This window comes from Tiliqua scincoides, chromosome 2, assembly GCF_035046505.1.
Source record: "Tiliqua scincoides isolate rTilSci1 chromosome 2, rTilSci1.hap2, whole genome shotgun sequence".
Lineage (NCBI taxonomy): Eukaryota > Metazoa > Chordata > Lepidosauria > Squamata > Scincidae > Tiliqua > Tiliqua scincoides.
Genome location: NC_089822.1, coordinates 242,873,061 through 242,893,773, shown reverse-complemented (window position 1 = coordinate 242,893,773; position 20,713 = coordinate 242,873,061). Strand labels below are relative to the sequence as shown.

At 45.5% G+C, this 20,713-nt stretch overlaps 1 protein-coding gene and 1 pseudogene across 16 annotated transcripts in view; both read right to left on the bottom strand.

Moving 5' to 3' along the window:
* The window catches only part of CADPS (calcium dependent secretion activator), a 465,254-nt gene that overhangs the window by 397,686 nt on the left and 46,855 nt on the right, over positions 1-20,713 (bottom strand). The window lies entirely within an intron of this gene.
* Positions 13,281-13,398, bottom strand: LOC136643054 (5S ribosomal RNA; annotated as a pseudogene).

The following is a 20,713-nucleotide window of genomic DNA, read 5'->3' as shown; positions in this document are numbered from 1 at the left end:
ATGTGCAGCAGAAAACAAAATCAAAAGCTGATGTGCACGTAGTCTCATTTTTCTATAAGAAAATAAGGTCATTTTACACCACTGCAGGGCCTGAACTACAATGTTCAGAGAACGTAAGATGAACTCTACCTCATAGATCAGGGGTGTCCCAACATTTTGGCAGAAGGGCCACATCATCTCTCTTACACTGTGTCAGGGGCCGAAAAAGAAAGAATTAATTTAAATTGAATAAATTGACATAAATGAATATACTAGAGATGTAACATATATGAATGAATGAAGGTCTTGGAATAGCTCAATGCCTATAAAAGGCCTGACACAAAGCAAGGCCAGCCTTTCCTTCACTGCCACAGCAATATCACAGATGTGAAACAGGAAGTAGTGGAGGGAGTCCTCATCCCACAGCTCAGGTGAGAGGTCGAACAGTCGTTCTCATGCTGAGAGCAGTTGCGTTGGGCCAGCGCGGGCTCCAGCAAGTCTCTGGAGGGCCAGAGGCTCATTGGAGACTGGGGACTCTCTGAGGGCCTGATTGGGAGCCTCTGAGGGCCACATGTGGCCCCCAGGCCGGGGTTGGGGCACACCTGTCATAGATAGTTGCCTGCACTATAGCAGAGGCCAAGCCCACCACGAATGAGACAAAATGCTGGTTTGTGGAAATTTCCCTTTTGTACAAGTGAATCAGTCTCATATTGGGGGGGGGGATTTGCAATGGCAGCCAGGGCATATTCTTGCAGCTGGGACAAGGTTTTAAGTGAATTAACCCAATCACTTGGGCAGGGCTGCTTGCCTGGGTCTTTCCCATGGAATCAGTCCCTTCTTTCAGGGTAGGATCCTTTAAATGTTTTCCCAGCCTTGTGGGAGCCACTGTGGGATAAGGGACCATTGAGAGAAAATGTAAAGGAGATCTAGTTCTCTACCCTCACATGGAAGCAAAGACTGGATGTGTTTCAGTGGCAAGAAAGGGTCACTGCTGCTCCTCTGTGTTTGCTCAAGGAGCACAAATAATCTCAACCGCTGATGGTCAAGCTGATGGCCAATTTTCTTCATAAGTATATAATAAGCACATCACCTCTCCTCTTTACATAAATCAATAAACCTTAATGAATCACAAATGCAATTACACTCGTTTCCTAGCAGCACGTGGAATGCTGCCCTCCCAGAGAACCCTTCCCATGTTCTGTGCTATCATTTGTTATTGAGTCCGCCTCTTAGCATAGTTTGATCAATATAGAGATTCTGCCTCAAACCAGCAAAAGAAATTAAAAGGAGGGGAGGAAATCTATTACAGCTTCTCCTAAGATGTGAGGCAGCTGCATTCTTTGTTCCCCATGAAATCAGGGGAATGAGCTCTAGTTCAGGCTGGAGCTTCTGCTTTGCATGCAGATGGTCTCGGATTCAACCTGTGACAACAACAGGTAGGGCAGAGTAGATTTCTTGTCTGAAATCCTAGAGAACCAGTTAGTGTTGTCAATCCCGAGTTAGGTAGACCAATGGTCTGATGCCCTCAGGTAAACTTTGCAAGGCTGAAATAAAATCATGGACTGAATAATTCCTTCAGCATAAATATGCTTCCTGCACCACATGCATACCACTCCATGGCCTAAACTCAAGGGTCTTGTATAGAAGCACAAATCTCCTCACTTTGAAAGGTCAAGGGTTAAGCAGTCTCTTTACTTCACAGTCATTCAAGATACAGAGGCCCATTTTGGGTCAGGAGTTGGGTGGCTCCATCTTTAAGTAGATTACACTATCCAGGTTGCAGCCAAACAAAAGGCTAAGCATACAAAAATTGACGTCATTCTTCATGTGTAATTAAATGACTACCTTCCACTTATTACTTTATGCCCTCCACTGCTGTCAACCCTGAAGGCCATATATTTTCCTCACTGAAGAGCTTCCCACAGAGAAATGACTCTGTCCAAATGGCCGAATCAATATGACCCAATGGACAGTGTGCTGAACTGAAATCGAGGAGCTCTGGATCGGGGAGACCTGGACTTCCTTGAGAGCAAAACTGCAAGGTTTCTGTCTCTCTGGGCCTGAAACCAGAAATGTTACTCTGAGGAGGTTGGGAATCATAGCTGAACAGCCAGGACAAAAATACAGCTTGGTCAATATGTTTAAAGTTATGTAGAGTTCTGAGCTCATTGTGCCGGCCTTACACCGGTACTGGGCGTCACCGCAAGCCAGCTGCAAACAGGCCGGCTGTAACAAGGGACAAGCTCTGGGTGGCAGAGAGGTTTGTTGGGGTGGAGGGTGGCATTCCGGGGAAGTCAGGTAGAGGAAGCAGCGCAGGAGGTGGCTGGGACCAGCGGAGCCTTGCACCGCTGTATCCCATCCTCCATGTCGGTATGAAAAACCTGACATGGAGCTCCTCCACTCTGTGCCAGCTATTTTGCTGGCACAGAATGGCGGAGACCCACTGTAGCCCCTGCATCCTTACTTGGGGGAAGGGGATGAAAGTTCCCTTCCCCAAGGAGGCCTCTGGCAGTCCTAGCACCGCTGGCTGGCTATTTTGGCAACGCTGCACCCGGTGGAGCTGCAGGGAATAGGATTGGGCTGTTAATTGTACTCTTTACAGAGCAAGTGGGTAGAATGCTCACAGCACGCTTTGCCCAGGTATCCCCCCCACAAACATTAATTTTTAAAATTAATTTAAATTTAAATTTCCTTTCCTTTAAATTTCTGCAAGAGGGCTAGAGACTTAAGTGACATTTGTTTAAATGAAGTCCGAACAGCCACACTAAGCACCTGATTTGTGCCTCGATGCTGTGTGTCTAGCTACATAAGCGACAGACACACGGATCCTCTTCCTGCCATGTGCTGATGGGAAACATTTTACCTGCTACAAGTCTGCCTTCTCTTCTAATAGAACAGGTGTAGGAACCCAGCCAGAAAAAAGCTGGCAGCTCTATTAGGCAGTCTCCTAGGAGGACTTAAGTATGACAAGTCCTTAGCACTCTCAGAGATGTATATATACGTGTTGCCAGTATGTGATAAGATATTTTCAGGATTAGGGCCTCTGTCAGCAATGAACCAACAAGCTGCTGGCATGACCACTTGAACTGTACACCTCAAATGAGAATACAAGGAAAGCTGAAATGCTGGCAACACATCCTGAACTAACAGTATTGGGGAGCGAGAATTCTTTCTCATATCTTCCTCTGCAGCAAGCAGTTTCTCAGTGCCTCCTCATTTTAATTTAGCTTGGCAAGTGTCAAGGCATCTTTACGAGCTGCTTAGCAACTCACTTTGATCTTCTCAGGTTTTTTTTCTTCCAGCACATTTCACATCCATTACCAGACGGGACACTCTGTGCTTCCAAACTTCCCTCCCTGACAACTACAGCTTGTATTCTGAGGGAAAACATGTCTCGGCTTGCCCAGTTTCATTCCTAGGATCCTCCTGCAAGCACAGTGCTATTGAGCAGTTAATTAAGTCTTTGCATCTTTGAAGAACCTCCAGTTGGGTCTGTCCATCTTGTGTGTCTGTGTGGGGAGGGAATGTTGGATTTGTCCACGCATGCGGCTGATAAGCCGTTTCTAATGTGCCATTAGCAAGAATCAGTGACTATTCTTTCTAGGACTTTTTAATGCATCTCTTCATCTTCAAGCCTCATTGAAGAATTGATTTGGCCCTTGGGTATATTTTGCCCATCCTGCAAGAACAACCAGAGCATGATAAGACCCTCTTCATATACTTTGTTAGTCATATGGCAACCACTTCCTGCAACCACAAAGCACTCCAGAGAGGAAGTTTGTATCCTTCAGTGCCACTGGTACTCTGGTCCTGCTACAAGTCAGACTAGGGTACAGCATGGGTGCGGAGAAACACTGGATATAATCAGGAACCAGGAAATGGAGATCATTTGTAGTGGCAATCCTAAATTATCTGCCTTAATTTTCAGATGGTCTCCTTGTGATAAAACTAGTGTTTCAAACACTAGTTGAGTATTTTTTATCCAAAATGCTTATTCAAAATGTTTCAGGTTTCAGATTTTTTATTTTTCTGGAATATTTGCATATACTTAATTAGACATCTTGGGGATGGGGAAAGATATATCACAGTGGAAGGAGGCTGGGAGGATGCTGAATAAAAGGTCTGTTGTGTGCCTGCGTTGTGAGTGAGACCCATCAGGTGAGGCAAGGTATGGAATTTTCCACTTGTGGTGTCCTGTTGACTCTGAAACTGGTTTTTTATTTTGGAGCATTTTGGATTAGGGATGCTCAACCTAACTGTCAGAGATCCTGAGCTAGCAGTTGGAGATGCTGGTAGTGAATACTGAGAATAATGCCAGGGTTCACTCCTGAACTTGACACATTAAACACAGATATCACTCCAAGCCATGGTGATGCCTGCTGCATCCTCTTCTGATTTGTTTTTGTTGTTAAACTACCATCAGTATGCAAGACTGGTCTCTGCCCAAGGAGCTTACAGTTTAAATACTGGTCCTGCATCTTGGCATTTCCTGCATAAGAAAGCTGTCAACAGGTTGATCAATAGTTACCTTTCGAGCTACTGAGTCAACAAAGGCTTCTAGTTCATGATGCATATGTCCTCCCCAACCTGGACTCCTGGTCTTTCTCTGATGTGATCCTGCTTGGGGGAAGTTCAGGCTATACAAAAGTAACCCATTATTTAGCCCAAGCAATGTATTTAGAACTCTGAGATATTGTACAAGTTCCTCATGCTTTAGCTCATTGGCCAATAATTAGTCATAGTTTGCAATCCAAACAAGCACATTAATTCTTTGTTTTGGGAACTTTCTCTCGGTGATCACACGGTGTGTCATTGTTTGAGCCTGCTGCTTCTCCTTGCCTACAGAGAGACAACAACCTGTCTTTCAACCTAGTTCTGGAAAATACAATCCAAAACATTTGCTTTAGGTCACCACTGCCTAAGTGCAAGGATGGCCACATTCGTGGGGAAGTCGTCAAGGGGTGGAAGAAGAGAAGAAATGGGAAGGTTTGGAAGGAAGAGGCAAGCTTGAGGAGACAGACTGAAAATGATCAATGGAAATGATCGATGCAGATGCCATAAGCCAAAGTTATTTCTCAAGAGACTGGAATGCCCTTTAGTCTGAATGTATGAAGTGGCTTTATACCAGGTCAGACCAATGATCCATCTCACTCAGTAGTACACGGACTAGCAGTGGCTCTCCAGGGTTTTAGGCAAAGGTCTTTCTCGGCCCTACCTACAGATTCTAGGAATTAAACGTAGAACTTTCTGTATGCAAAGCCCTGAGCTGCAGCCGCTTCCCAGATTGTTAGTGGAGTCCCCCGAGCATTGATTCCGAGCTACAGTTCCATCAAACCATGCAAAGCAATTTGTGAAGAGATTAGCATTCACTGGGTGTTCACTCAGGAGTTCATCGTTTTTGCTGAAGAAGCTATATTTCCATGCACACACTTTGTCTTTTAAAATTACTTTCTATCCCATTGTACTAGGCTATTAAAAAAAAGGTAATTCGTAAAAGATTGCTTCATCTTAGTTATATCTGGGGAGGCTCAAGCAATTGTTTCTGTTTCCTTGTGCACTATGAACTACACCTATAGCTGGCTGCTTGTTGTAGCACTTTTGTTGTAGCAGCAAACATAAAGGACAGGGCAGTAGTGTAGCTAGATGGGGGAAATGGAAAGTACTGCTGGTGCCGAAAGGCGCTCTGTTAGTGACCTCTCCCGCTCACTGTTAGAGCCACTCCAGGCAGCGACAGCAATATACAAGAGATGCCGATCAGTTCAGTGAGCATTTCTGCACGCTGCTGTCGCTGTCTGGAATGACTCTGACAGTGAGTGGGAGGGGTCACTAACACAGTGCATTTCGGCACCTTCTGTACTTACCGTTTTCTCCCTCCCTCTAGCTACGCGAGTGGGACAGGGCCAGGGGAAAGATGAAAGTTCCCATGATCTCCGGAGGGGATAAGCAATGGGCCTAAGACCACAACTGAATTTGAAATGCAGAAGGGTGCCATGGCATACATATAACAATTTGAGCATAAAAGGCCCACAGTTGCCCACATGGTTTTTTGTTACATGTATCAAGTTCTTGCCTTTGCCTTAGAGTTACTAAGGATTTAAAGTAAGACCAGGGGTGTCCAAAGTTTTTGGCAGGAGGGCCACATCATCTCTCTGACACTGTGCAGGGGGCCAGGGGGAAAAAAAGAATTAATTTACATCTAAAATTTGAATAAATTTACATACGTTTACATAAATGAATATATTAAAGATGAACTTATATGAATGAATGAAGGTCCTGCAATAGCTCAAGGACTATAAAAGGCCTTGCACAAAGCAAGGATGGCCTTTCTTTTGCTGCTACTACTGCGTCACAGACGTGAAACAACAAGCATTGGAGGGAGCCCTCATCCCACAGCTCACGTGAGAGGTCTAACAGTCACCCTCACACTGAGAGCAGTTGCGTTGGGCCAGTGTGGGTTCCAACAAATCTCCGGAGGGCCAGAGGTTCATTGGAGACTGGGGGCTCCCTGGGGGCCGCATTGAGAGGCCTCAAGGGCCACAAGTGGCCCCAGGGCCGGGGTTTGGGCATCCCTGAGTAAAACTGTAAGAAGGACCCTGCTGGACAGATATCCAGCAACAGCATCCTACAGATAAACATCACCCGCCCCACTTATGAGTTTTCCAGAGGTATCTGGTTGGCCACTGTGTGAATGAGATTGTTAGACTAGATGTTGGGTTGATCCCACAGGTCTTGTTCTGCTCTCCACAGTGGCCAGTCAGATGCATCAGAGAAACTCGTGAATGTGACATGAAGGTATCAGTCCATCTCTAACATTTGCCTGCCAGCATCCAGTATTCAGGGGCACACTGTGTCTGAAGGGGAAGGACCCACTTAAACTGCTTTGTGAACTACCTTTTGCTGAAAAGCAATGTATAACTATTCTTAATAATAATAATAATAATAATAATAATAATAATAATAATAATAATAATAATAATAAGGTGGTGCCCTGGAAAATGAAAAAAGAATGGGCCATATGGTTGGAATATTCACAAAATTTAGTACGGGGGTATGTACTTCTACTTTAAATAAGGTCTTGCATTTCTACTCCCTTTTCACTTTATCTCTCTTCTCAGAGTGAACTGTATATGAATGACTGCTTTAAAGTGCATTTGTTAAACCAAAGTAACTGTTTGATCAACAGCTGGACAGCCCAATCCAGTGGAGGGAAGACAGCCTGCTCTCGAGAAGGCACAAATTGCTTTCCAGTATGCTCTCAACACTCCTGGGCTGGCGTAGGTCACTGAACAAATGCTCAGGATTGCACTCTAGAGCCCAATCCAGAACCCTGTGCCGGCACACACTGTCGCAAATGTGCCATAAGGCACGTCTGTGACCATTGCCACGGACCCAGCCCTAGAGCTAGCCCAATACAGCCTGCATTGGGCCAGCTCGGGCACTGGGCCTGTGGTCCACCACTCAGCAGCTTGCCCAAATTGCCGGGTGGTAGAGAGGTTAGTGGGGGCAGAGGGAGGTGTTCTGGGGCAGGGGAAGGTGGGGGAGGGAGGGGAGGGGATGGCATGGCAGGGGTGGGAGGTGGTGGAACCAGCAAACTCAGCTCCACCAGATCCTGAGACGGTGGAATCGAGTAGCCCCATTGCAGGGTTACTTCCCTTACCCAAGGGAAGGGGAAGAAAGTTCCCTTCCCCCAAGGAGGTTCAGCGGGCTGCCCAGTTGTGTGTTGGATGCCACAATAACCATTTTGGTGCTGCAGCAGCCTTGTGCACCAGCTGTAAGTCTCCAAAGGGTGGCAATGATGGAGGTTGGATATGGCAAAATTTTGAATATGGCAAATGTGGGTATAGAGTGGGAAACTGGACTGGCAAACAGAGAAATCCATTCAGTAGTCTCAATATTCAGTAGTATTGTAGTAGTAATGATCATCATTTCAAAACTGCTGTTTTTTTTTTAATGGGATGGTACTTGCTCACTTTTCCCACTTCTTCGTAGACATTAAAAATCCTGTTGGTAGACATTAATTTATACAAGGCCATATTACAGATTTATTAGTGCTTATCGAAGGTTCAGAGGCAAAGCGGTTCTGATGAAAATGATATTTGCAGTTGAGAAAAAGAGTCTTGGTGGGAAAGGCCAGGTTTGAGGAGGGATTCAGAGGCTGAAAGGAAAAATTCTGTAAATATTTGAGAGAACAGGAAGGGTGAGATGTGGGTAGCAAGGCTAGATATAGGGAATGTGACCTAGGCAAATGGCATGGGATACCAAGACTGGAGAATGAATCCTGATTTGGGTCCAACCCTGAAGAGCAGGATAGGTGAAAGGCAGAAATGAAACTGGGGGGGGGGGATGTGGTAGTGGAGGAAGTGTCCCAGGCAATTAAATGGGGCTGGGAGGGGGAAGGTGTGTGCATGCATTTCCGTTATTCTTAACATTAAAATATCTATTTTACAGATATAGAAATTCTGAGCCATGCATGTAAATTTATTGTCTTCTATGACAAAGATAAAATCATGCATGTAAATCATACGTGCTGCAAAGGTGCTACAAGTGCAATAAAAAAGGCATTCCAAAAATCAGACAAATGGAGGGGTGACCGAAGACAGTCCTTGCTTGCTTGATTTAGGGTTGGCCATGGAAGGAAGTGCAGGCAGAAGATATAAATGAAATGGGGGGGGGGGAAGGAATGATAATGCAGAGGAAATGCATTTATCTGAAACTAAGACTATGCTATGGGAGTCATTTCTGTACAGTGAAAAAGACCACTGTTGTAGACATGGGATGACCCAAATCCCTCCTTGGTTATGATGGTCACAGAGTGTACTTTTCTGCAGGCATAGATTATACACAGAAATTTTTTCACAATTCTCCTCCTCTTTCTAATTTCCTAATCTCCTCCTAATTTCTCTCTAGATCAGGGAGGTCTGAATTTCTACCCTTTCTGAAGTGAGCTAGTGTTTGAGGAATTTATTATTTGAGAGAGTCTGAATTTTACGCAGAATACTGTACTTATGGTTTGTTAGAGGTTTGCTTCTTCGGTTCATTGTTTTTATTGCCCCCCCCTTTGCCAGTGCTCAAGTGGCATTGATACAAATCCTGTAAAAAAGCAATCTGCAGTTTATTGTGTGTGTGTGTGTGTGTGTGTGTGTGTGTGTGTGTGTGTGTGGTTTAACTCGTACAAGAAGCACACTGCAGAAAAAGCATCTTAATATGATCCTATGTACTGTTCTATCAAGAGCGAATGTTTTGCAGTGTTTTATCAACACACACACCCCTACATTGGTAATGGGGGGCAGGAAAATGCTAACGAGCTGTAAGAATGGAACACTGCAACAAACCTGTACATGCTGTAGGTATAGGAATTAATTTTAGGAAGGATCTGAGTTAAGATGGAAGGCAAGAGGAGTGGGATGCATGACAAAAATGATCCTGGAGAACAGAATGGGGCTGACCACAAAGCATCATGCCTCACTCTCCCATAGTCCAAGACAATGGACTATGCTGTCTTGATGATGAAGGCAGAGCCTGGGCAGCCTCTGTTGCTGACTCCATGTCTTTCAGCCTGTGGTTCAATGTAAATGACCCCTTCCACCCTCCCAGGAGGTCATTAGCCAGTTGTCCATTGGAGGCAGAGTAGGAATTTTTTGCTCCCTTGCTTCATTGGCCAGGGCACCAAAGAGTTATTGCTGTTTTTGTTTGTTTACTTTGGACAGGCCAAGTGGTTTTTTTGTTTTCTCTTAATCAAGTGGTTACAGCTGGCAAATATGGTGGGGGTATGATTAAGTTTAGGGATTGATCCTGGGGAAATGGAATGGGTGATGAACAGGAGATGAACTGGTCTCAAGAGAATTGTAAAGTCAACCTCACAGGATCCTCATTTGGGTGACACATGCACATTAGAGAGAGAGAGAGAGAGAGAGAGAGAGAAATCTAGATCTTCCCCAATCCCTTCAAAGGGTTGGTATTCATAAGTTGCCATGATCATGGGCCATCATCAGCTATGATATAAATGCTCAGAGGGGAGACAGACAGCAGGTGCTTTCTCCCACAGGGAGGAGAACTAGCACTAAAAAAGAATGGCATTGTAGCACTATTAGGACAGCTGCAAATTTTTACTGTATAAAATGCAATGAATTGTGGAAACTGCTTATCTCATGATTTATTAGGGAGTATGAAGGGCCTCATCTCTGTAAACGAACTGTTATCCAAAATGGAGGCAAGTAGGATCATCCACTCCTTTCAGATACGGTTCCATATCTTGGTAGAAGAAACGGCCCATCAAGGCACCAGAGTGTCCTTTGTTTTTCAGCAGTTTTAGTCAGGCTTGCAGCATGGTCTTATTATAGATGTATAAAAGATGTATAATTTTCTCTAGTCAAATTGAGGAATGCAGCCACATGAAGCTTATGAGAACTGACATGACATGGCATCCCAGACACTATGTTATAGGCTGTTGTGTCTTAAAGGCATGGTACACTGCACACAAGAAGCGGATGAGGGGAGGTGGAGGAAGTTGCATCCCACAGTCTTGTACCTGATGAAAATGTCAGCAATGGCAGACTGTTATGAACACGCAAGAGCTTATATTCCCATTTCTGGCTAAGCCTAAAGTGCACTTCATGGATTATAGAACTGCTGAGGCTGACTTCCTGAATCCCTCCAATTCAGAAAGGGTTTCTTTTTCCCCCACAGAAAAGAAACTGCTAAATTGTATTGCAAAACATTGGTTTTCTAAATAGTTCCAAACAGAATCCTGAAGGCTGAGACTGCACCCCTTATGACAATTGGCTAGAGATGGAAAGGTTGGAGGAATAAGTTCTCCAGATATAGAACTCTCTTTGCATATAGATCCAAGCAAGACTAACAGGAAGATGTATGGGGGATCATCACACTGTATGTTGATATAGCAAGATTAATGGTGAAAAAGATTATTGATACCATTGCTATGCAATGATACCATTGCTATGATAAAATCTAACAAGAAAAAGCCCCAAAATGCCATCACAGATGATGTAGTTGTACCAACCAACTGCCTTACCTTTTTTTTTTTTTTTTTAAAGCAAGTAACTTCATGCAGACTCAAACTGCCCAGTGGCATAGCTAATAATCATGTAGCCTGGTGCCAAGCTCAAAATGTTGCCCCGGAAGTGATGTCACAACCGGAAGTGACGTTACGCCTGAGCTTCTTTAAACATGAAAATTGGAGAAAAATCTGCCTACTTCCCCCAGCAGCTTGCCACCCACTTGCCCTGCTGCTTCCCCCCAGTCAGTGTTATAATTAAGACATCTATCTGCTACCTGGCGTCAAAAAAGATTTGTAGCCCCTGCCCCCACCAGACAAAATCAAATTTAATTAAGTAAATAAATAAAAAGTGTGCCCCTGATTGGTTTGAGACACTGTGCTGGGGTGAAGAGGGATGGTTATTCTCCCCCTGCTAAAGAGGGGCACCACTTGAAAAAGTGCCTTTTTACCCAGTTAGCAGGGATAACTATATATGATACATGGAAATGTGAGCTGACTCATATTATCACCTTATTGGTTTCATGCTTATCATGATAACATGTTTTGGCTCTCAGAAAAATCAGTCTCATAGGTCTGTTCTGAGTTAAGAAAATCCACATTTTGTTCCATAAGGCAGTTGTGTTTTCATTTTCTAGTTAATTGGCCATAACTTTTGATAGAATACAGATATTCCAATGCAGTTTGTTTCATTGCATTCAGCATTAAGTTACCTTTCCAGTGATATATAACATGATGGTATTATTCATGCATACCAAGATTTTCACAATTTTGGTCACTAGTGTCAAGCTCAGCTTGTTGCCCCCCTAAAGCTTGATGCCCACTGCCACCCCCTGCCCCCCTTAGCTACACCACTGAAACTGCCCAATCCTATTCAGTCCCAAATGACATGAATGCTGTTCCAGAAGTGGATAAAGCTGCGCACTTCTGAGCCACCATGTCAGACAGTGGGGAGGACCCCACACACAGGAATGGATGTGTGGTGGGGTAAACAGAATGGAATGGGGATGGAAGGATCAGCGGTGGAGAGGCATATCAGGAAGTGGCAGGGATGGCACCCAGCATACGTGACTTCCTCTGGATGCAATCCCTTCCAGAGCCAGCTGGCACACCCCCTTTTTCTTCTTGACGCATATCCAAGGAGTCCCACTGGTGACTGAGTGGTTTACAGAGGGGTAAGGTAAAATGTTTTCCCTTAACTCATCCAAGCCATTTGATTGCCCCCACTCCAATAGTGTGCAGTGCAGACTTTTTTGGCACAACTTCATGCTATGGCAGGGGAAAGGATAGGATTGGGCTGTCAGATCCTCTTTTAAATTTGAGAGACAGTGGACACAGATGATGCAATCCCGTGGCCTTTGAGTTCCAGTGGGCTCCACTGAAAGCTGCCACAGTCAGATATACCCTACTGGCACTGGAAATAGTTTATAGTTTCTCTGCTACATTTCTTTCTTGATAGAAACTCTTGATGAATTCTGCTGCTCTCAGCCCTTGCATCACCTGTGGGTAATCTCACAGGTCTATCAAAGTCTGGTCACCATGATACCCAAGTGGTATCAAAGTCTGGTTGCCATGATACCCAAGTGGCATTTGTTCCCTTGGGAACAAATTTTTTTCTCCACAACAAAGGGAAGAAAAGATGAAGGCGGTAAGGAGGTATTTACTTTCTTACTTTTACCCTCCATGCATATTTATTGCTATGTCAATAATTCCACTGTGCAAGTGGTAAGAACCCCTGTTTTAATGTCAGACAGAATGGATTGCAATAGTAATGAAAGAAAAATAAGCAGGTGCGGTTGGCTAAAGTAGCTGCAAAACTCCAAGGGGCATATTCTCAGTTTTTCTTCATTTTCACTGCAGTAAGTTCTGCAAGATCACACAGACAAATGGGACAGAATACCAAATGGGGTCGCCTGATGATGGTAAAGTGCAAGGTCCATTTGTGTTAATGAAAATGACTTGCTTGTGTTAATGAAAATGATACCACTCTGCTGGTGGCTCTAAAACTTCAGTTGCCTTCTAGATATCTGAAGGATTGTAAACTGTTCAATACTTGTATTACAAGTACTGGAGAATATAGCATCAACCATCAAAACAATTAGTATGATGCTGGCATTTAAGTCCAGTACAGCATTTTTTTTAGGGTTTAGTTCAGATTACATAGACTATTACATGCACAATTATTAGGGTTCTGCATTTGATATGGATTCAGTTTTGATTAACTTGGTGAACTGAATAACTTGGTTTGGTTTGTTGGCAACCTTCAGTCTTGAAAGACTATGGTATAAGCCTACAGCACCAGGTATTCCCAGGCGGTCTCCCATCCAAATACTAACCAGGCCTGACCCTGCTTAGCTTCTGAGATCAGATGAGATCAGGTATCTGCAGGGTAAGAGACTGAATAACTTGGGACCTGATGAACCAAATGGTAGAATGAGCCATGCCGTCCATCTGGACTTCAGCATGATGAATGCCCTGAACACATGGTAGTTACCACTGGTGGCCATCATGCTCCCCCATCCTCAGTGCCAAATCACTGGAACATTTGAAGGATAGTAGGGAAAACAATTGTGGCTCCATATGGCAACCACCAGGAGAATGGATGGAGGGGACAGTGGGGCCATTGCGTCTCTTGTTGTAAAGGAGCTCTATGAGCACCTTTACAATGATGGTCCCACTAGATTGTATGGTGGGCTCTACACAAGTACAGTTGTACACATGTGGAGCTCTTTCCCATTTATTTTAAATATGGAGACATCAGAAGGTGAACAGTGGGTGCACTGATGTTAGGGGTTGTGACCAGTGAGTGAATGTGTAGAGGGGAAATGAGTAAAAACCTTTAATAAGTTTAGCAGCAACATATTTGACCTCGATCTTGGAAGCACAAATTAAGAGAGAACTTACAAGTCTTTAGAAAAGTAACAGGATCACAACTCCAAAAATAGAAACCTATTGTTGGCATGGTAGGCAGTGGAACCTGATAAAAATCTGTAAGGACTAAATCACACCACTGGCTTTGTTTGTGCTTCCTAGAGACTTTGCATCATCCGAACTTAAATCGCACGGGGTTGAGTTTCCCAGCAGCATGACATCTCTCCCTAAAATGTTTTTTCCCCTTGTAAAACGCAAGCACATCAGTCTCTGGAGCTAACAAACCAAATGGACCTCATGAGGACATAAAACAAATTTCTAATGCTTGTCCAGTGCTTAATAACCACAACCTAAGTGGTTACTCCAGTCACTGGATTTCTCTATGGTTTTTGCCTGCTATTCTATAGACCTTTCAAATATCAGACATACGATTTCCATTTGTGTAAATCCATTACAAACAAAGACTGTGTTATCCTAGTTGCAGAGTTCTCTCTATGTTGTTTTTCAAAAGGAATGAAAGAGAACTCTTTTTCCAGTTTCAGTGATGTTTCTTATGCATCTTTAAAACACATGCATAATTCTTGCTAGTTTTAAAAGCAAATCAAAGTCTACTATTCCCGGCAGAATAGAACAACAAGGGATTTCCACAGCAACTTATAAAAACCTTAAATAGTAGTAAATGAAATGTCCAACTACAAAGCAAGTTATGCAAAAGGAGTAACTTGGACAATCCCTTGGCCCAGTGGTTCCCAACTTGTGAGCCATGGCTCCCCAGGGAGCCGTGGAAATCAGCCAGGAGAGTTGCAGAACCCCCGCAAAAATTCAGCCGCATTATAAAATGTAGAGGGTTGTAAGCCCTAATGGGGAATCATGGCCAGTGGCCCAGTAGGTCAAGGGAACCACCAGTCAAAAAGTTTGGGAATCACAGCTTTAATCCACAAAAGACTGCAATCCTGAAATATGAACTGTTACATTATAAGAACTGAAAAATAAGATTAATGCAAAACTTCTGACTTTATACCCAACCTAAAATCTACATTGAGACTAAAGTTTGGCTGTAGCACTGACTTCAGTAGACTTTGCAGTATATAGTTCATTGTTGTTGGCAACCTTCAGTCTCGGAAGGCTACGGTATCGCGCTCTGAATGGTGGTTCTGGCACAGCGTCTAGTGTGGCTGAAAAGGCCAATCCGGGAGTGACAATCCCTTCCACACTGGGAGCAAGTGCAGTCTGTCCCTGGCCTGTCTTCCTGGCTATGGGCCTTCCTTCTTTGCCTCTTAGCCTCAGACTGTTGGCCAAGTGTCTCTTCAAACTGGGAAAGGCCATGCTGCACAGCCTGCCTCCAAGCGGGCCGCTCAGAGGTTCAAATATATAGTTCAACTATAATGAGATTCACCAACTCAACAGGAAGCCATCCCAGTTACCCATTTCAGCAGACACGTCATTCATGAGCATTCAGCATGAGAGAACATGGACTCCAAACAAAAATAGACATAATGTGCATACTTTACAAAGGGAAACAATAAAATCAGTAAATCACCAACTGATTCAGGGAGCATTCAGCCCAGTGGGCACTTGGTCAGCTACAGGCTGAGAGAGGCTGGAGCGGACCAGAAGCAACAAGGGTGGCAAGCAGTTGCAGGAGCCTCTCCATCGGCCACAGTCAGCTTAGGACCTAGAGGATGACCAGGCCAAGAAGGGAAGAGGCCCTAGCCAGGGTAATATAAAGAGAGGGCCAGGAATGAGAAAGAGCTTGCTGAGGGCTGGAAGAAAACCTCCAGAACCCTGGGAGGCTGAGATGTAGGTAGCTGCAACCTCCCCTTCCCTGTCTCTGTTCTATGAGACAAAGAGGGAGACCTGGAGGAGACCAGGAGACCTGGATGTGGCCCTGCTTCCACTGGCTTTTCGCTGGTATTTCTTCTGTGACCTTTTTAGAGTGTAAGCCCTTTTAGGACAGAGACCCGTTTATTTATTTGTGTTCTGGAAACTGCTTTATGAGTTGCTCTTTGATGAAAAGTGGCATGTCGAAATACTGTATTTGGTGCAATAACTAATAAATTATATACCACAATATTGTTTGGTAACCCTGTTTTGGTGTTCATGCTCAGAAGAATTATGATAAAAACATATAGTTAGATGCTGAAAACTGCTTGGCTAACAGCACTGATGTCGAATCTGTATTCCTGGTGATGCTAGATGCTTTCCGTATTTCACAATTAAAAGTGAAATACTAGATGTATTTTGGTGCCCAGTTTGACTAATATTGCCATTGCTTAACGCATCTGACAGCAGGGTCCTAAATCATACAACAGATTCAGCACTATCAGTTAGGAATGGCAGAATGCTTCCCTAAATGAAGCTAATTAATGATCAGCCAATAAAGATAGATTAGTTTTTTGTTGCCATCTCATAATTATTTGGTCCCATGTGACATGCAGCTGTGATGAAGATCATTGTCATATCTGAGTGAATAATTTAAATGGAAGGAATCATTAAAAGGATGGGCAAGAAGTGCATGTAAGGCAATTTGTAAAGGAAAGGAAATGCTGATAAGGACCCACATGTTGATACTCAATAGCTCCATTGATGCTGCATTCCAAGCTCCTGGCTATCAGTGCAGACAGGTAAGGTGCCAAGTGGCACAGGGCGTGGGAAGGGTGGCAGGGAGGGACACTTCTGGATGTGGGGATGGCAAAATGTGGTAGATGAGACCTAGGAGGTGGCAGGATTGGCAGAGGCCTCCTCAGCTGTATACTAAACCTCTTCTTGGGCCAGGCACCCTTACATGGGGCTGCTCAGACTTCCACTAGTTAAGTAGCTGGTGGAGATCCAAGCAGCCCCATAGGGCAGGCTTGGGCGTTACTCGGAGTAATGGGAAAAAATTCCCTTACCCCAAGAAGAGCTCCAGCCACCTGCTAACTTGCGCCTGAAACTGTGCAGGCCATGTGGCCTAGCTACACCAGCACAGGATAGGATTGGGCTGTTGGTTTATAGCAGGGGTGTCCAAAGTTTTTGGCAGGAGGGCCACATCGTCTCTCAGACACTGTGTTGGGGGCCGGGGGGGAAAAAAGAATTTAAAATTTGAATAAATTTACATAAATGAATATATTAAAGATGAACTTATATGAATGAATGAAAGTCTTGAAATAGCTCAAGGCCTATAAAAGGCCTTGCACAAAGCAAGGCTGGCCTTTCCTTTGCTGTCACTACTGCCTCACAGATATAAAACAGCAAGCAGTGGAGGGAGCCCTTGGCCCGTAGCTCATGCAAGAGGTCGTACAGTCACCCTCAAGCTGAGAGCAGTTGCATCGGGCCAATGTGGGCTCCAACAAATCTCTGGAGGGCCAGAGGGTCATTGGAGACTGGGGGCTCCCTGAGGGCCTCACTGAGTGGCCTCGAGGGCCGCAAGTGGCCCCAGGGCCGGGCTTTGGGCACCCCTGATTTATAGCCTGCCTTTCTTCATGTAATACATTCAAGGCGACTTGTGTTCAGTAGCGTACAAAACACAAAACAGTAGAACAAATGAGAAAGTTTGCTTATTACAACATTCCTTACCAAACACTTTTAGTTGTTTGTGTGAATAAGGCACAAGAGGAAAAGCATTATTTTTCATGGCATTACTTTCACTTGTATCCCATCGTGCATCTCTAAAACTCAAGGTAGTTCTCATCTAGCCACTGACAGACTCAGATCTGCTGGATCGTATGTCTGATGTACCTTCAGATCAGGCCCTGGAGTCACTCTTAGATCAGGGGTTAATTGAAATGACACCCTGAAACCTGTTTGCAGTGGCCCTGCTCACAGGATGTAAGCAAAGCTCCTCCTCCAGCAGGTACCAATTTACCTGGACTGGTAAAGGAAGATGAGAATGGAGAGGAAGTGGGTTAGAAGTGCTCCAGCCAAATACTTTCCTCCAAATTTTTCCTCTTCCACTTTACCACTTCTTCCTTTTCCAGTCCAAGGACTGGGAGGAGGAAGAGGAGAAGTGAAAGCAAGTAGGTCCCATCCATCTGCTGCCTGAGGTAACCACTTAGCCTCACAGATTACCCAGCCCTGCTAGTGTGTTATGTCACCTTTCAGTGTACCTCCTGCTTCTAATCCTCTCTCTCTCTCTCTCTCAAAATACAGGCCTATGCACATGTTGTTGTCTTAAAATTTAGACATTCTTGGGTATATTTGAGATGCTGAATCCAAAGATGGCATCAGTTTTGCCTGATCGGCTCCAGCTTGGGGAGGGGGATGGCATAGCATCCTTATATGCTCAGACAAGCAGTTTCCTCATGAGGAAGCTGACACCATTGCCTCCTGTGGTGCCCACGGCAGGACTCCGCCTTCCCCCTGGGTGTTCTAGCTCTAACGGGGAAGGTGGAAGTGGTGCGGATGACTTACCCCTTCGCTGAACGCAACACAGAGACCGCTTGCCTGCTTGCGGGAGGCGATTATTCGGGTAATGGATTTTACATTGATTGGACCCCTTGTTGCGTCACAAGGGGTCCAGCTCAAAGTCCACAAGGTCCAAAGTTAATATGAGTTTCGACGGAGGTCGGTCCCTCTGCCCAGGCGGGGTTGCTGGCATCCTGTGAGAAAGCTTGTGGCTGACTGGAGGCCTCCTGGGAGGTGGGGTTGGTGCCTCACTGGCAGGCTTGGTTCCAGGCCACAGGTATTCCCTCACATCCCCTTAATTGTAGGGCAAGGTGGTCGGCTGGGGTTACCCCACACCCAGGAGTGTTGCTGTTGCCTTCCCTGGGTGTCTTCACCACTCTCTCCTCCTTGCCCCTCCTGAGGCATAGATCCACATGGAGGGACAGCTTCCGCCCCTCCAGGGTAACCAACAGGCAGAGTAAAGGCAGGACTAGCTTCCCCTAGTCATCCTCCAGGAGCCCAGGCCCAAGAAAGGGCCTTAGCAGCTAGCCCCACCCTTTCCAGTCATGTGACCAGCCTGAAATCTTGGAGAACTCTGGCCCTACTCCCAGGGAGACCTCCCCCCTGGGGGCTGGATTCAGGCCATACTCATGTTGCTCCCCTACTCTTGAGGAGCCCCTTACTCCCAAGGAGCCCCTTGCTGCCGAGTAGCCCCTTGCTTCTGAGGAAGCCTGAGTTGCCAGAGTCCTGGCGACACTTCTTCACAAGGAAGCTGCTGGAATCAGCATATAAAGTGGCTATGCTGCACCCCTGTAATGGAAGATCAGAAGATCATCAGGTGGATGATGTGGAGTTGACAGCGATTCCCTGTTTTGACAGCTGTTTGACAGCTCTGGGAAGGGCAGGGCTGGCTCCACAGCTGTAATCAATCAAGGCCAATGGAGACCTGGATGGACACCTGAGCTTCATTGGACCTTGATGGGACTTTGCATGGACTCATGGACTGAAGAGATAGCTCAGCTGAGCCTAACTTGGACTTAACAAGGTAGCTCACAGCTGAGCTGAATTTGGACTTAACAAGGGGCTGCAGGATAAAAGGCAGCTTCAGAAGGAGCCAAGGGCTGGCCAAGCAGGACGCTGACCCAGCCGGAAGCCGGACGCTGACCAAGAGGGCTACCTGACCCAGACCTACAGGAAGAGAGGACTGCCAGGACCCTGCTGGAGGAGACACACTGCTGGAGAGGAGGAACTCTACTGCAGAAGACTGGACTGTGTTTTGGAGACGGATTGGACTTGGAGGCTTCAGACGTTACCCCTGGAGTTAAGTGGAGTTTTGGGGAGGGAAAGCCTCTGGACAAGGGGACTTGCAGGGAGTGGCTGTGTTTGTAGCAATAAATTCTTGTTATTTGCTATAGATAAGGAGTTCTGTGTTCATTCCACTGCACACTGCAGCTGTTGTTCCTGGAAAAGGAGGGTGTTAATTAGCCAAAAAGTGGGCATTAGAAGGGAGTTGGGATATTTGTCAGAACAAATTGGTACCAGGAGTGGGGTTCGAAGCCTGAGGCAACTAATACTAAGGGACACAGCTGTGTGCAAAGAAATGAACTCCTTTTGGGTCTGGGATATGGAGCCCCTAGTAAAGGACACGTACACTTCTGCTGTGTTTTGGAATGCATGGAGTGTGCTGGGAATGATATGGACATTGATAATGGCACTTGTCCATATCTGGAAGTTTGGTAAGTTTGTTTTCTCCTATTTGAGGAAACTCTGGGTGCCAGGTGGAGATTGTGCTGCGGAGATGCAGTACCTAAAATGGGAAGTGCATAGGCTGAATGGGTTAATCTGTTGTTTAAAGGAACAGAATTCAGCTTATGCTGAAGCCTTGGCAAATGCCCAACAGCGGATAAGGGTATCGGACTGCCTTAATGAGACTCTCTCAGCCCGGTTGGCAGACCTCAAAGGAAAATTTAAGGCAGAAGCAAGGGAGAAGCGCAAGCATTCTAGCTGGTATCTAGGGCCCTTACAGGCTGATAGTAGCACCGGTCTGGGTGCTAGTATGAAAGCTCCAGCCAGACAAGAGAAAGATAAAGGGGCACAGCCTGTAGTTCAGGCACACCCCCTTGTAACAAAAAGGGGAAGAGGACTAGGGCAACTGGAGGATATGCCCAGTGAAGGTACCCTGAAGCCTAAAGCCCGGAATGGTAAGGAAGGGATGGGTACCCCCAGGACAGGGGAGAGGGTGCCTGCAGGAAAGACCCTGGATAGGAAACCTCTGCATGCACCTGGACAGAAGGTTCCCAGGTGGAAGATCTGGGCAGACCTGATAGATAGAGGGGTGCCCAGGGAAAAGATAGATGGGCTCCCTACTCCAGAGTTGTATAAACTCTGGGAAGAGGGGAAAGGGAAGAGGAAGGCCCAGGTGAGGCAAACCATGCCCACCAATACTGGTGTAGGGTCAGATATGGAAGATGAGACCCCATTAACCCC